Here is a 16,831-nt window from a genome sequence, read left to right as displayed (position 1 = left end):
GTGCCATCTGAGAAGTCCTCCAAATGCTGTTAAAATGGGCTAAAAGGGCTAAACTGGCACAAGTGCATCAAACAAGATGGCTAGGGAAAGCTCTAGAAGCAAGTGACCAAGTACCGTAGTTGTCTTATTGTGTTCAAAAAGGGCTATTTATAACAACAAAAAAAAGTAGCAGGCAACTTTTGAGTCTATTTAATATCACCTATATTGTTGACATTATAGGATTCTGTTTAGCCTTTCTATATTCTTTGAATTCTTTTGAATCAATGTATTCCATTACTCCTTTCTACAGAACTGCATCACTGAAACTAAACAAAAACCACCCAAGCCATCAATAATCACACTTATGTCAAAGTCTACAAAAATCTTAGATTATTAAATATAACACCACCAGCTCCATTGTCTGATCACATGGGAGAATTATTTGTCCAAGAAATGTGGCAATAAACACATAGAGGATTTATGTCACTGAGATTCTGAGGGAGCTGGACCTTCCACACCCTTTCCTGGAGATTCAGGGAGGAAAGAATGATATCCAGGTCATCACAATGAGGACCTTTTCCAAGCTTTAAAGAATGATAGAGAAGAAGGAAGACCTGTATTATAAGTTCCCAATAAATTCTCATCCTGGCAGGAGATGGTGCTACTTCCAAAGGATATACAAGTAAGAATGTCAAACTAAAGATCAATGAGTGTATTTTAAAGTCAGCCAGGCAGACTAGTCATAGTAGTCCTGAATCACTTCCTTTTTTTTTTTTTCAATTTGCTTAATATCTTTATTTTTTTCTTATTATAGCTTTTTATTGACAGAACATATGCATATGCATGGGTAATTTTTCAACATTGTCCCTTGCAATCACTTCTGTTCCAATTTTTTCCTTCCTTCCCTCCACCCCCTCCCCTAGATAGCAGGTAGTCTCATATATGTTAAACATGTTAAAGTATATTTTAAATACGATATATGTATACATATTTATACAGTTCTCTTGTTGCACAAAAAAAATTAGGTTTAGAAAGGTAAAAATAACCTGGGAAGAAAAAACAAAAATGCAAGCATTCCATATTCATTTCTTACTGTTCCTTCTCTGGGTGTAGCTGCTTCTGTTTATCACTGATCAGTTGGAACTTAATTGTATCTTCTCATTGTTGAAGACTTTCATCAGAATTGATCTTCATATAGTATTATTGTTGAAGTGTATAATGATCTCCTAGTTCTGCTCATTTCACTCAGCATCAGTTGATGTAAGTCTCTCCAAACCTCTCTGTATTCATCCTGCTGGTCATTTCTTACAGAACAATAATATTCCATAACATTCATATACCATGATTTACCCAACCATTCTCCAATTGATGGGCATCCATTCAATTTCCAGTTACAAGTCACCACAAAAAGGGCTGCCACAAACATTCTTGCACATACAGGTCCCATTCCCTTCTTTAATATCGGGATACAAACCCAGTAGTAGCACTGCTGGATCAAAGGGTATGCACAGTTTGATAACTTTTTGAGCATAGTTCCAAATTGCTCTCCAGAATGGTTGGATTGGTTCACAGATATATCAGTGTCCCAGTTTTCCCACATCCCCTCCAACATTCGTCATTATCGTTTCCTGTCATCTTATCCAATTTGACAGGTGCCTGAGTCACTGTCTTAAAAGACAACAGAAACCTTCAGATAACTGATAGAACAAGTATTATCAAGGACCTCCTTCTAGGTATCATAACTGTAAAGTTAAGGCTAGCTTCCTGGAGGCCTCAGGATCAGTCAGAGTCAGGATAAGCAAAAGTCCTTGGTCTTCAGGGGGAGAAGTGAAGGAGATGGACAAAGTTTTCCCAAAGATCCCTCCTTGATTCTAGAGTCCAGAATCTCCACACTTTTCTCCTCCTCCTCCTCCTCCTCCTCCTCTTCCTGTGGTCAAGTGCAGTTCTCTTGCCTCTCTCACCCACCCCCTAATCCTTACCTACAATTCTCTTAACCCCAAATATTGAACCAGCATTAACTGTGAAGAACAATTCCAAACATATGCTAATAGTCACTGTTGAATAGGTAATTAGCCATAAGTGCTCTGTAGTCTGATTCAAGTGTAGCTATACAAACTTTCAGCCCCTTACACATAACAACATTGGCTACAGAAATCTCTGCTGCATTAACCCATTAATCCCAATGCTATTCTCTAGCTTTCTTAAGTGCTATCAAGACTTTGAGTCTAAGGACTATATCTCCAGCCTGGTGATAAACATGATCTACTGATTGTTTAGTAAATTTTATAGTAAGTTTTTAAGACATAACAGACTTAAATGTCTCTAATGTTCTTTATCTTATAGTTGATAAAACATTATTATTATAACATGTATAAAGCATTTTTCTATTGTAAGCTTGTAGTGTTAGTATTCTGAGAAGTCATTTTCCTGAAAATGAATGAGTAGACCTGGAATTCAACCTGAGCATGATGTAGTTAGTCATTAGTCATAGAACATAGTGATCATCTCTACTTGGCAAATGGCCTAATACCCACAGACACCAACTTATATAGAAAACAACATGATATTGGAACTAATAAGGACACAAACTTTAAAAAAAAACATAGAAATTTTATTATAAAAGATTGATATAAGAGAAACAGACTTCAAGAATGATGGCTCTTATCATTGAGACCACATTGCTTCTAGTGATAATGATTTGAAGCTGTCACATTTACTATCAGCGTCTACTCAAGAGAAGCGATTTATGCATGTTTGGGTACATCTATGGAGCTAACGAACAATCATCCACACTCCAAATAATATTAGTCAAGCAATAGGAAGGTCTATCTCTTCTATGTAGAAGAACTCAGGCTGAACTAGTTATAAAGCTCAGCAGAAAAAACTTTCTTTCAGATGACACAAATTGGTGGGATGGCTTTAAAAATGGATAACAAAATCATTATCCAAAAGGATTTGACAGGTTAAAAGATGGCTGAATCCAATTCTATAACATATGTTAAATCATATATATTAGAGTTCAAGAAATCAACTTTATAATTACAAGATGGAATAGACATTATTAAATAGCAGATTGTCTGAAAAAGAACAGGAAGTTTTAGTGAATTATAAACTAAGGACTAATTGACAGTGTTTTATAGCAACAAAAAAGCTAATATGATCTTGGGCAGCAATGAGAGATATAACTTCTAGCAATGAGGAGGTTATAAGATCATGGATTTAGCGTTGTAAGGGACCTGGAGAACATCTAGTTTAATCTTATTTCAAAGATGAGAAAACTAAGTCTCAGAGTGTATGTGTGTGCTATAAATAGTTACTCTAGGTTAACACAATAAAGGGCTAAACTGAGATTTGAAGTCAATCAATTAATCAATCAAGTAATTAATCAACAAGCATTTATTTAACATCTACTATATACTAGAAGCTATGCTAGGTGTTGGGGACAAAGACAAAAATTAAATAAATCCTGCCCTCAGGGCGTTTACATTTTGCTGGAGAAATCAACTTGTATAGATAAGAGTATATAAAATATAAACGAAATGCACAAAGCTTTGGAGTGAGTCACTAGCAGCTGGGTGGGGGATCAAGAAAGACCTGGTGCTTCCACTGAACTTTTAAAGCATCTAGGCACTCTAAGAAGCCGAGGTGAGGTGTATTCCAGGCACTAAAAGACCCAAAGACAGGAAATAAAATGTTGCACTAGAAATAGTAAAAAGGCTGGTTTTGTTGAACTGTAAGTGGGAAGTAGGAAGGTTGGAGTGCAGTTGTACAGGGCTTTAAATTCTAGAGAGAAAGTTTGTATTCAATCCTAGAAGTAAAATCATCTAGGAAACCTTTAGATTACAGTCCAATCCATGACAAACCTTTTTCTTTCTTTCTCTGTGTCTCTTTTTCTCTGTCTCTGTCTTTGTCCTTGTCTCTGTCTCTCTGTGTGTCTCTCTCTCTCTGTCTTTGTCTCTCTGTCTCTGTCTCTGTCTCTCTCTCTTTATTCAGAGATAGTCCTGTTGTGCATTGTCCTCTGATCAGATATCTGGAGTAATGTGTTCAGCTTAAGGCTCCAAATTTTAGGAAGACTATTGATAAATAGTGTAGCATTCAGAGTAGAGCAACTAGAATGGTGAAGCAGGGGCTTTAGTCTATCCCAAAAGAAATTTGATTAAAACAGTTGAAACTTTTTATCTTGGAGAGGAGAAGGACAAGGATGTGTGAGGGGGGAAGTAAGGAGAGAAACTCATGATGGTTGCCTTCAAGTATTTGATAGGCTTCCTGAAAAGGAGATTAGATTTATTCTTTTTGGCCTCAGAAAACAGAACTGGGAACAATAGGTAGAAAATGAAAAGAGGGAAATTTAGGCTTAATATAAAGAAAAACTTTCTGATAATTAGAAGTATCCAAATGTATAATGGGTTGTTAGTATAACTGGTAGCTAGGTGATACAATGGTGTTGGATCTGAAATTAGAAAGACCCAAGTTCAAATGTGCTTCAGGTACTTCCTAGTGGTGTGACCCTGGGCAAGTAACTTAACATGCCTCAGTTTCCTCATTTATAAAATTATAGAAACTACCTCCCAGGGTTGTTATAAGAATAAAATGAGATAATACTTGTAAAGAGTTTTGCAAACCTTAAAGCACTATGTAATCCTAGCTATTATTGTTGTTATTATTACTATGAGAGGTAATGGTTTCTTCCATTTTGAAAAGGGACCCAGATTGGCCTGCCTTCAAAATCATGTCCCTATGCTGGATATCTTCATTTCTGCTTCTTCCTCTGCTTATGAACTTTTTAATTTGTTCTCTCCCCTTTTCCCTCCAGGTCATTAGAATATAGATTCTTGCGAACAGATGTAATCATAATTTTTTGCTTGTATTTGTATCATCAGCATTTAACAGCATGCCTGATAAGTAGTAAACACTTAATATAAATATTGGCACCCTTCCTTCTTTTCCCCTCAGTTTAGTTCTTCTAGCAAAGGTATAGACATTGTATGTTGTAGTAGAGACTCTTCTTTTTGAATGATTTAGATTGTAGTCCTATTCGATTCTAAAATTCTGTGATTACAGTTGCTGACCTCAGCTTTCTATCCCTGATAGTAATGAGGGAAAGGAAAGGGGGAACCCCATTTCTCAGCGCATAGATAATCCCATGAGGTACAGTGTCCCCTGTAAATGAATTTACAGGCCTGAAAACCTAGACTGATAAATAAAAGGTTTATTGTAGAAATTTAGAAGTAAAGCTCAGGGGGCAAGCTAGGTGGTGCAGTGGATAGAGCACCAGCCTTGAATTCAGGAGGCCCCGAGTTCAAATCTGATCTCAGACTAACACTTCCTAGCTGTGTGACCCTGGGCAAGTCACTTAACCCCAGCCTCAGAAAAAGAAAAAAAAAAAAAAAAGAAGAAGAAATAAAACTCAGTTAGAAAGACGCCAGGGCCAGAGGTGGCTGCTAGGCGGGCAGGAACCCTTTTTATACCTAGAAGATGATGGTCGGGCTTTTCAGTTTCAGATCAGGTGAGGGCTGGGGGAAGCTGAGCTGATAGTGGGGGCTGGGCCTGGATATTCAAAGGGTGCCTATGACCAGGATTTGTGAATCAAGGTCAGCCATGGTTTGGGCAATTAGAAAGGAATCTTAAAGGGACCTCAACCCCCATCAATAGGGGATTATTTGTATAGTAGTGCTTTTATAAGAGATTGCCCCAGGAAGTTCATGTTGGATCCATTCTGCTAAGGAATCTTGTCCCTTTAGTATTTGGTAGCTTGTTATTCAATTGTTTCATTTCTGTAGGATTCTTCATTTGGGGTTTTATTGGCAGAGATAACTTAAGTTATTTCCTTCTCCAGTTAATTTTATAGATAAGGAAACTAAAGTAAATAGGATTAAGAGACTTGCTCATTGTCACATAGCAAGTGAGGCAAGATTTGAATTGGAAAAGTTGAGTTTTCTTGACTTCAGGCCTGGCAGCCTATCCATTGTGCCACCTAGCTGCTCATCTGGTGGCTAGCCACTTCCTTCTCTGAAACAGCATCCTGGGGGAAAGGGGTCGATTGAAAGATGGATTTATTTGGATTTTTAAGTCATGTGCTTAGCACAATGTCTGTAGCAGGTGCCAAATAAATGTTTATTGATTGATGTCTTCCGTGGGATTCACCAACCTCTGTATGTCTAACATGGTGGAGAGGAGGAAAAGGGAAAATGTGAAAAAAGATGATATAAACAGATATGGAGTTGGTTAAACTATCAATTTAGCTTGAAAATAATTTGGACTGATACAAATATAAGAGTTATGCTGAGGCCCCATGCATGTCTAGCAGTAGAGGGAGCTATTGGAAAATAGAAGAATGATGATAATATTTCATATTTTTGTCATATTTTAAAGATTAGGAAATATTTTCTTCACAACAATCCTTTTAGGTAGATAGTGCAAGCCTTATTGCCCCCTGTTTACAGATGTGAAAACTGAGGTTCATAGAGCTAAACTGACTTAAGTTACATAGCCAGCAAGAATCTTATGATTTCCAATATATCATGTTGTTTGCCAGTACACTCACAGTTAGCAGGACTACTGAGGTTAGAATCTAGATGATAGCCTAGAATGATAAATGATGAGTATATATTTTCCTAAAGGGTAAAACGTCTTCCCTGCTCCCCTCCCCTGCACCAAACAGAAATTATACCAACAAAAAGGAATGGTATAGAATCAGAGGAGGAGCTAGTAAGTGAGGACTAACTGATAATATAAACTAGCCTTAAACAATGTATTTCAGGGATTTTCTTGTATACAAAAATGAATTGAAATAAAGTTCTCTGAGAGGGACAATGTTGTAATAACTTCCAACACTGTAATTATTGATCTCTGCATTCCTGGGATTTCCCTTATACTATATAACTTCTTAACCCATCCTGTCACTACTGCCTCATTAGCCATGGAAGGAAATAGCTTTGGAAACCTATTGTGTAAAACACAATCTGAAATTGAATTATTAGTATTATTGTATAATGTTATACATATTCTTGTATAATATTGTAATATAACACTATATAATATTATAATATAATATAGTATGCTATATTATAGTATTATAATACTATATAATATTATACAATATACATTATTATATAATATTAATGATAAGAATTTTTGTTTTGTAGCATTTATGTAGTCACTTTAAAGTTTACAAATCCTTTATATCTATTACCTCATTCAGGCCTCAATAAAGGCCTCAGTCCAATAAAGTAGGTATCCCTATTGCAAATGAGAAAAAAGGCTCTGAGAGGTTATGATTTGCCTGAGCCAGGATTCTAATTCAGGCCTTCTGACTCCACCTGGCTCTAATATTCCATTTATTGTATCTCATACTTTATATTATTACTATGTTCCACATTAATGACCTTGAAACTATGTAACCCACTGCCTGACATCAGTGGCAGATGCCTGGTCTAGGAGTGATAAAATGACAGTGTAACCTCATTCTTATTTGGAATTAGAACAAAATTTTAGGATTAGAAGAATAGAACTAGAAACCAAAATAAACAAAAGCACAAAGGATTTGGGTGAGATAAGGGTCAAGTAACCAGTTGTCCTAGATTGACTGAGACAGTTCCAGCTTTTGCCTTCTTGCCAAATGTATTTGGGACAGGAAGTCCCATTTTCTGTCAGAAGAAAAGGAGACTGGAAACAGAGGTGGGGGCAGATGGATTGCAAGGAAGAAACTGCAATCTTGTTAGAATTTTTCACACATTTATTTAACGCCGTCTGGTAAATTACCATTTGTGTCATGTAGAGAGTAGTTATTCAATATTCGTGATTTTTTTTTTTTTAAAGAGAGAACAAAGCCCAAAGCATGAGCATTGAATTTCAAGTCAGAAAAGCAGGTACGAGATACTGATTCTGTCATTTATAAGTTGTCTGCTTATGGGTTATTATTTCATACCTCTGGATTTTAGTTCCATCATCTGTAAAATATGGGTAATGGGTTAGATGATTAGGAAAGCAGAATCAAGTATTAGGAAAATCAGATAGGAGTTTAGTGTCAGAGAACTTGTGTTTTGAATCTTGATTCTATGTGATTTTGGTTTTGCTTTTCTCATCTATAAAATAAAGTTGGATGAGATCAGCAGTTCTCAAAGTATGGTCTGGAAAAAGTTAGGAACTCTTAAGATTCTTTCAAGAGGTATTGTGAAATCAAAACTAGTTTCACAATAATACTGTTTTTAATTTTGAATATGATAAAAAAAATCGACAGATATAACTCATATAAACATAAGTTCTTGGAGGGAGTCCTTAATAATTTTTAAGAGTACAGAAAGATCTTGAGATCAAAAGATTTGAAAACTACTGGACTAGATAATCACTGATTCCATTCCACTTTATATTCTATGAGACTGTAATAATGGTTTATTTATGCAGCATAAAGTTTTTTTGTTTATTGTTTTCTTGCATAGTTTATGACTTAACTATAGTGACACATTGAAGTAATTTTCTGTGATATATTAAACCAAATTATTAAAACCTCATCATCATCAAGTATCAATAATACATCATTAATATAGCACACATCATACATATATATATCATCCAGGAAGCCTCCTTTAAAAAAAAATTTGAACATAATGACTGTTTCACATGTATATTCTTTTATATACTATCCTTTTGAAAGTTGTATCAGTCTTATAGGTTGTCACTTCAGAAGAGTTCAGCCTAATATCCAAACAGAAAAAAAACCCAAAACAAAAACATATATATATTACTGACTTCTGGCCAAGATGTCTACCTGAACTGAGGTAGACTACCCAGTTCCTACATACCTACTTCATCAGAAACCTGAATTTCATATCAGATTGAATAATGATCAAGATATCCAGTGAGAAACTACAGTAAGTGACTTGTTTACCCCAGAACTGCATGAAAAGTTTGCCTTTAGCTCATAGGCAATGCCAGTCAGTACATGCAAACAAGCCAGAAACAATCTGAAGGAGCAATATGATGATGTGACATTAATATTATATTAGGGAAAGGTAAAGTATATCCTCAGACCTCAAAGGTCTCATCAAATGGTATTGAGGGACCAAAATAAGGATCTTGAGGTAAGATTAGTTCTATTCTGAGGAGAACAGAAGAAAAAGAAAGGAAGACAAAAAGAATACACTAGTATAAGAAGAAGAGAAGGAAACTTTCAATTTCACATACCTGTGGTATATTAGAAGAAGACTGTAAAAAGATGGAGGAAGGGTTAGGACTTGGGGGAGGAGTGCCAATAAATAAAACTTGTCTTTATTTTTTCTTTATGAAATGGACAAAGGAGAGCTGAACCTACCCAGAGTTTGGAATAGAAATACATTAAACTTAACAAGGAAACAAGTTGGGATGTAGGGTCAGTAAGAGATATTGATGAGGTTTAGAATTGGGATAACTAAATGAAATCAGGTTTAATTGTCTAATGGCAGGTTCAGGGTACAGGGAGTCAAATAGAGCTTCCCTGCAATCCCTTTGGATTCGGCACAAGGATACAGAGTTAAATGAGGTCTAGTAGCAGTGCAAGAGTCCCCTGTAAAGGAATTTACAGACCCAAAAACCTAGATTGATAAAGGAGGTTTATCATGGGGTTTGAAAGTAAAGTTATTGTAGTTCAGTTCTGTCAGGAGTTCCAGTTCTTCATGACCTCATTTGATGTTTTCTTGGCAAAGATACTGGAGTGGTTTTGCTATTTCCTTCTCCAGCTCATTTTACAAATGACAAAACTAAGGCAAACAGGGTGAATTTGAACTCAGGAAGATGAGTCTTTCTGATTCCAGGCCAGGAGCTTTATCTAGTGAACCATGTAACTGCTCCAGGTTCCAAATATATAGTACTTACTCATCTTTGTGATGCTTTACCACCTCTCTGAGTGGAAGTCAAGTTTTTCTTCTGCCTCTTCAGATACTTTAAAAAGACCATAATTGAATCCTCAAAGTCTTGCTTCTAGTTTTTCTTTTGTTTCGAAAGGAATGCCTCTTGTCCATTATAACCTTGTCCATTATGACCAGGGCCCTTTTCCATTCTTCCCTGGATTAGAAACCAGCCTATATTTAGAATGTAAGCTAGCAATCACTTAACTGTGATAAAAAGACAAACATCTTATGTTTAATTCAAGCCTATATCTAACTCTGCTTCCTGTGCTGAGTTGGATTCTCAACCATGTTTAATGGCTAGTAGGTATTTATAACTCATTACTTAACCACCAGGCTAAGACTTTGAAAGCATCTTGACAGCTACAATCACAACCCACTTCCTTTCTTTTCTCTAGCTAACCTCTTGGTTTGTTTGTTTCATTTTAACTTAGTGGTTTTTGTTTTTTTTAAAATCAGATTATTTTATTTTCCCTGCCCTTCTCCCTCAGCCCTTCTTTTCACATGCATTTCTCTCAATCCTTTTCCTTTTCTAGATGCTTTAGCTCCAGAAGCTCTTCAACTTTTCCTCAAATTCTCTCAAATTTCTCCTCTTCTAATTTACTCTTTTAAAAAACATTAGTAGTTTTTATTTACCAGATATTTGCATGGGTAATTTTACAACATTGACAGTTGTCAAACCTTTTGTTCCAATTTTTTCCCCTTCTTCCCCCCTTCCCCCCAGATGGCAGGTCAACCAATACATGTTAAATATGTTAGAGTATAAATTAAGTACCATATATGTATACATGACCAAAGAGTTGTTTTGCTGAACAAAAAGAATTGGATTTTGAAATAGTGTACATTTATCTGTGAAGGAAATCCAAAATGCCGCAGACAAAATTAGAGGGATTGGATATTCTATGTAGTGGTTCATAGTCATCTCCCAGAATTCTTTCGCTAGGTGTAGCTGGTTCAGTTGATTACTGCTCTATTGGAACTGATTTGGTTCACCTCATTGTTGGAGAGGGCCACGTGCTTCAGAATCTAATTTACTCTTTTGCCTTGTTCACAGGTCCAAAGCTCTCTAAATCACAATCCTTATTTTCTTTTTATTATTCAGCTCACTCCTATTTCTGCTCCTTTTCCCCAAAACATTACCCCACAGATGCCAGTTCAGTCCATCTTGAAGATCAAAGATCACACCTGCTAATCAACTCCAGTCCTGATGAATCAAGTCTAGTTACTAGTCTAATAAATACTATTATAAAATATTTATTTAAAAAAAAACTCACCAAAGGGAACTGAGTCAAATTTATAAAAAATAAAAGCCATGCTGTAATTGACAAATCATCAAAAGATATAATCTGTGCCCAAAGGGCTTTATAAAAAAAAATTCATAGACTTCAGGTTAAAAATCTCTTGTCTATATTGTCTTGCTTATATTGTCATCAATTGCCAAGAGTTCAATGAACAACTCCATAAAGATAAGCTGATTGGTATATCCAATAACCTATGTTCTAAGCTCCAGTTTCATATTAGCTATGAAGATTCATAAATACTTACTGGTGGATTTGTTGTGCTTTTTAGGCTTATTTGCCATTTTTAAAATCTGATATCAGTTTCTCTGAAATCACAAGAAAGGTTGCCAAGGTCAAGAGCTTTACAATTATTGTCTAATCACAATTTTTTGTTCTTCTACTATTCCCATTCTCCATTCTTCCTGAATATGTTGGGTTTTTTTACTATGGATTTCAATCTCTCAACAAATTCCTAATCCTTCTCTGAATTCTCTTACTTCATGTAAACTGGATTCCATTGTCACTCATATTAATGAAATTTGAACCAACCATCCTAGAATCCATCCACTCTTGATGGATTTTGTTTCTGTTTCTGTTCAACTAGTAACTAATCTTGGGTATCCTAAATATCTGTTTATTTCATTCTTGCTTATGGGAGGTCAAACACTGCCAGGGAAAGTCGGGAAAGCTGATTCAAGCTATTTAATCTTTGCTATCCAGTGTCTCTGGCTTTCCTATTGTTTCTCAAACAAGACACATTTAATGCACTGTGTATTTACACTGGCTATCCCTTAGGCCTAGAATTCTCATCTTTCTCATCTTTATCTTTTGGTTTCCTTCAAATCCCAGCTAAAATCCTACTTTTTCTAAGACGTCTTTCCCAATCTCTCTTAATGCTATTCCTTCCCTTGATGATTACCTCCGGTTTATCCCATATATCATTTGTTTGTATATAGCTGTTTTCATTTTGTCTTCTCCATTAGACTTAATTCCTTAAGAACAGGGATTTATTTATTTATTTATTTATTTATTGCTTTCCTTTGTATACTCAGTATTTAGCACAGTACCTGGCACATAAGTAGATAGCTAATAAATGCTTGCTGACTGAGAGGCTCAGCATGGTTTTGTATGCTATATTATCAACATGTATTTGTACTACAAATTAATTCCTTGTTGTAGTTGCCACAGCACTTAATCCAAACTTTCTGCTCTTTCTTTAAGTCTCCTTTTCCATTAGTGCCACTCCTCTCTGTCCATAAGCTCTCAACTTACCTCCTTCTCTATGGAGAAAATTGTGAGTTCCATTAATTTCCCCTCTTTTTGTTTCATTTCCTTTTTCATCTTTACTGCTTCCTCCTTCCCTTCTTTTCTTCCCTCCCTCCCTCCCTCCCTTCCTTCATTCCTTTCTTCCTTCCTTCCCTCCCTTTCTTCTTCCCCCTTCTTCTTCCTTCTTTCTTTCCCTTCTTCCTTCCTTCCCTTCTTCCTTCTTTCCCTTTTTCTCTCCTTTCCTCCCCCCGTCCCTTCTCTCTTCCCCTTTGCTCTCCTTTCTTCTCTCCTTTCCTCCTTCCCTCCTTCCTTCCTTCCATTTATCCATTTTTCCTTCCTTCCTTCCTTCCCTTCGTCCATTTTCCTTCCTTCCTTCCCTTCGTCCATTTTTCCTTCCTTCCTTCCTTCCCTTCTTCCCTTTTTCCCTTATTATCTCCTTCCTTCCCTCCTTCCTTCCTTCATTCCCTCCCTTCCCTTCTTCCTTCTTTCCTTCCTTGCTTTCTTCCTTTCCTTCTCCTTTTTTTCTGCTCTCCTTCCTTCCTTCCCTTCTTTCCCACTTCCCTCCTTCCTTCTTTTATTCCTTTCTTCTCCCCTTCCTTCCCTCCTTTCTTCCTTCCCTTCCCTTCTTCCCTCCTTTCTTTCCTCCTTCCTTTCTTCTTCCCTCTTCTCCTTCCTTCTTTATTTTCCCTTCTTCCTTCTTTCCCTTTTTCTCTCCTTCCTTCTCTTCTTCTTTCCCTCCCTCCTTTCTTTCTCCCTTCCCTTCTCCACTCCTCTCCTTCCTTCCTTCCTTCCCTCCCTTTCTTCCTCCTTCTCCTCCATCCTTCCTTCTTTTCCCTCCCTATTCCTTCCTTCCTTCTTTTCCCTCCCTATTCCTTCCTTCCTTCTTTTCCCTCCCTATTCCTTCCTTCCTTCTTTTCCTCCCTCCTTCCTTCCTTCCCTCATTCATATCTACTTGAACATTCTCTTCATATGTGCTCTTGTTCTTCCTTTTCCTCCATGAATTTACTCCATCAATCATTCTTTCTCTTCTATGTATTTAATCTTTCTATCTATAATGGTTTCTTTGAAGTATATTCATATTACCCATTTCTAAACAAAAAAACAAATGAACACCAGCAACAAAACCTCTTTCCTCAACACTACCATCCTTTCTAACTATTATCCCCATCTCCAACCAATTAGAATTTCAGGTCTCAGCACAGATACTATCTTCTATGGAAAGTGGTTTTCAAATCTAATAGTTCGCCCCATCTCCCTACCCCCTCCCATTAAATCATTTTGTATTCCAAAAAGTAAGAGACAATTTTTCTTTTCTTGTTTTGTATCTAGTGTCTATCAGAGTAGGTCATGAGTAAATGTGTTTTGAATTGAATTTCACTGCAAAACTATTCTTGCAGCCTCATTTCCTCATTCTTATTTCCTTGTAATTTGACCTCCAGCCTTAAATTTAGGCTAGGACTGCTCCCTGAAAGGCCACCTCCTAATCACCAAATCCAATGAGATTTTCATAGGCCTTGTTCTTCTTAATCTTACAGAAATATTAAAGCATAGGCTTTATTCAAGGTTTTTCCTTAGTTCTTTTCTCTCTCTACATTTCCTCTATTGATTACCTCATCTACTCCCATAGATTAAAAAATCATTTCTAATTATTTATTTTTAAACTTCTTTTCTTTTAACATTTTTTTTTGGCTCCAACTTCTCTCCTTTCCTCCCATACTCATCCCTATCCACTGAGAAGGCAAGCTTGATACCAGTGGTTTGTTTTTTTCTTTTATTTATTTAAAACTTAAATACAAAATAGAAAAAGAAAAAAATTGCTATATGCATAACAGAATATGAGAGGATCCAAAAACATGAAACAGTCTATTTCTACTTCAAGAAAGCCTATATAATAAATATTACACATTGTATTCAGAGCTGTTCATCTTTTTTTTTTTGTTTTTTTTTGGTTTTTTTTGCTGTCTTGTAGATTTTTTGTTCTCAGCTGTGCACTTTTTACTTTATTACTTTTTCCACTTTCCTTCCCGCCATCTCTCCCAAGAAGGCAATAATTAACACTTGCTTGTCCTGTTTCTCTGATAGTAGGTAACATCATCCTTCATAAGTTCAATATTCTCCACATTTTTCTAAACCTACTGATTCATAATTTCCTATTCCATAGCAATATCCCAACCTTATACTTCTAGTTATTTTAAATAGTCTAAAAAATATTGACTCATATGACTGACTTTTTTTGATTAAATCTATTTTAGCTTTAAATATGTCATCAATTATTACTACCCCTGTCTTTTTTTCTAATAAATCCACTTCTGATCATTGTTATTATATTTGTGTATATTTCTTATTTTCCATCACTGTTGATTCTTCTGTTTTACTTCTACCTGCTACTGTGCCTTGCCATTACTTACCTATCTTGCCTACAAGGATTCCTCCCTTATCCTATCCCTTCCTCTTCATATATATATATATATATATATATATATATATATATATATATATATATATATATATATATATATATATATATATATATATATATATATATATATTTATATATACACACACATATATATATGAATGTATGTATTGTTCCCTCTTTAACCCTTTCCCCATGTGAGTAGAATTCCAGAAGTACCAGCCCTCCTCCCCCATATAATTCCTCTGTCAGTTCTTCCTCTTGAATCTTATTTGTATAATATAATTACTGTTTTTACCTTTTCCTAGCAGTTTTGCTTTTCAGAATTACATAATACCTCTACCCCAATCTTTCTTTTGAACTTCCCAATTATTAATGACAATCTTAGACATATGGTTTACATTTCCACATATAAAACATAAACTATTTGTCTTTATTGAATATCTTGAAATTAGTCTTTGATGTTTACCTCTCTTTCTCTTAGATTTTACATGTCAAATTTTCTGTTAATTTTAGATTTTTTGGCATGAAATTCTAAGAATCAATTCATTGAATATCCTTTTTTTTTGGGGGGGAAAGTTGGGTATGTTATTTTCAGCTGCAACTCTAGTTCTTGTGTTCTTCTACATATAGTATTCCAAGAATGCTGTTAGATCTTATATGATCTGTATTTAAAATTTTTTTCCCTTGATGTTCATATTTTCTCCTTGATCTAGGGTTTCAGAATCTGACTATTATGTTCCTGTAGGTTTTCCTTGTAGAATCTCTTTCAGGTGGTATTCAGTGGACTTTTCCTGTTTCTGTTTTTCCTCTTATTCTAATACTTCAGGACAATTTTCTTTAATTATTTCTTTTTAAAATGTGTGTGTGTGTGTGTATGTGTGTGTGTCTGTGTGTGTGTGTGTGTGTGTGTGTGTGTGTGTTAAGGTTATACATGTTCATTCATTTTTGACATATTTCCATGAATCGTGTTGGGAGAAAAAAATCAGAAAAAAGGGAAAAAACCATGAGAAAGAAAAAAAGAAGAAAAAAAAATTTAAACACTATGCTTTGATCAGTATTTTGTCTTCATAGTTCTCTCTTTGGATGTAGATACATTTTCCCTATAAAGTTTATTGGAATTACCTTAGATCAGTGAATTACCTAGAAGAGCTAAGTATTATTGTTGATCAGAATATAATATTGTTGTTATTGGGTACAATGTTCTGGTCACTTCACTCAGCATCAGTTCATGTAAGTCTCCCTATGCTTTTCTGAAATCCTCTGCTCATCATTTCTTAAGAACAATAATAGGGGGCAGCTAGGTGGAACAGTGGATAGAGCATTAGCCCTGAAGTCAGGAGGACTTGACTGAGGACCTTCATATTTGACGTCAGACACTTATTACTTCCTAGCTGTGTGACCCTGGGCAAGTAAATTAACCCCAAGTGCCTCAGGAAAAAAAAAAGGACAATAATATTTCATTACTTTCATATACCATAAGTCATTCAGCCATTTTCCAGTTGATGGTCATCCACCCATTTGCCAATTCCTTGCCACCACAAAAAGAGCTGCTACAAATATTTTTGCACATGTGAGTCTTTTCTTTCTTTTATGATCCCTTTGGGATACAGACCCACTAGTGGCATTGTTGGATTAAAGGGTATGTACAGTTTTATAGTTGTAATTGTTCTGTCGTCTCTAAGTTATAATCCTTCTCTGGGAGATCTCTTTTCTGTAAAATCTTTTCCTCTGTGAGCAGGTTTCTTGAGAGGCTTCTGGAGCCTCTAGCCAGAGCGAAGGTAGAATCTCGAATCCTCTTCTTCCTGAATCCTGGCTTTGAATTTCCTCGAGCTTCCCTGAAGTTCTCCTGGGAAGTCTTGTTCTTCTCCCAGTCTAGACTGTCTCCTTCCAGACTGCAGTCTAAACTCAATCTCCCAGTCTAGACTGCTCTCCAGACCCAATGCTTCCCTCTTTTATTCTCACAGAGAACGGGCCCCATGAGAACTCCCAGGCAGCTGTGAGAACTC

The sequence above is a fragment of the Sminthopsis crassicaudata genome, chromosome 4, assembly GCF_048593235.1.
Source record: "Sminthopsis crassicaudata isolate SCR6 chromosome 4, ASM4859323v1, whole genome shotgun sequence".
NCBI lineage: Eukaryota > Metazoa > Chordata > Mammalia > Dasyuromorphia > Dasyuridae > Sminthopsis > Sminthopsis crassicaudata.
This window is presented reverse-complemented; position numbering follows the sequence as displayed.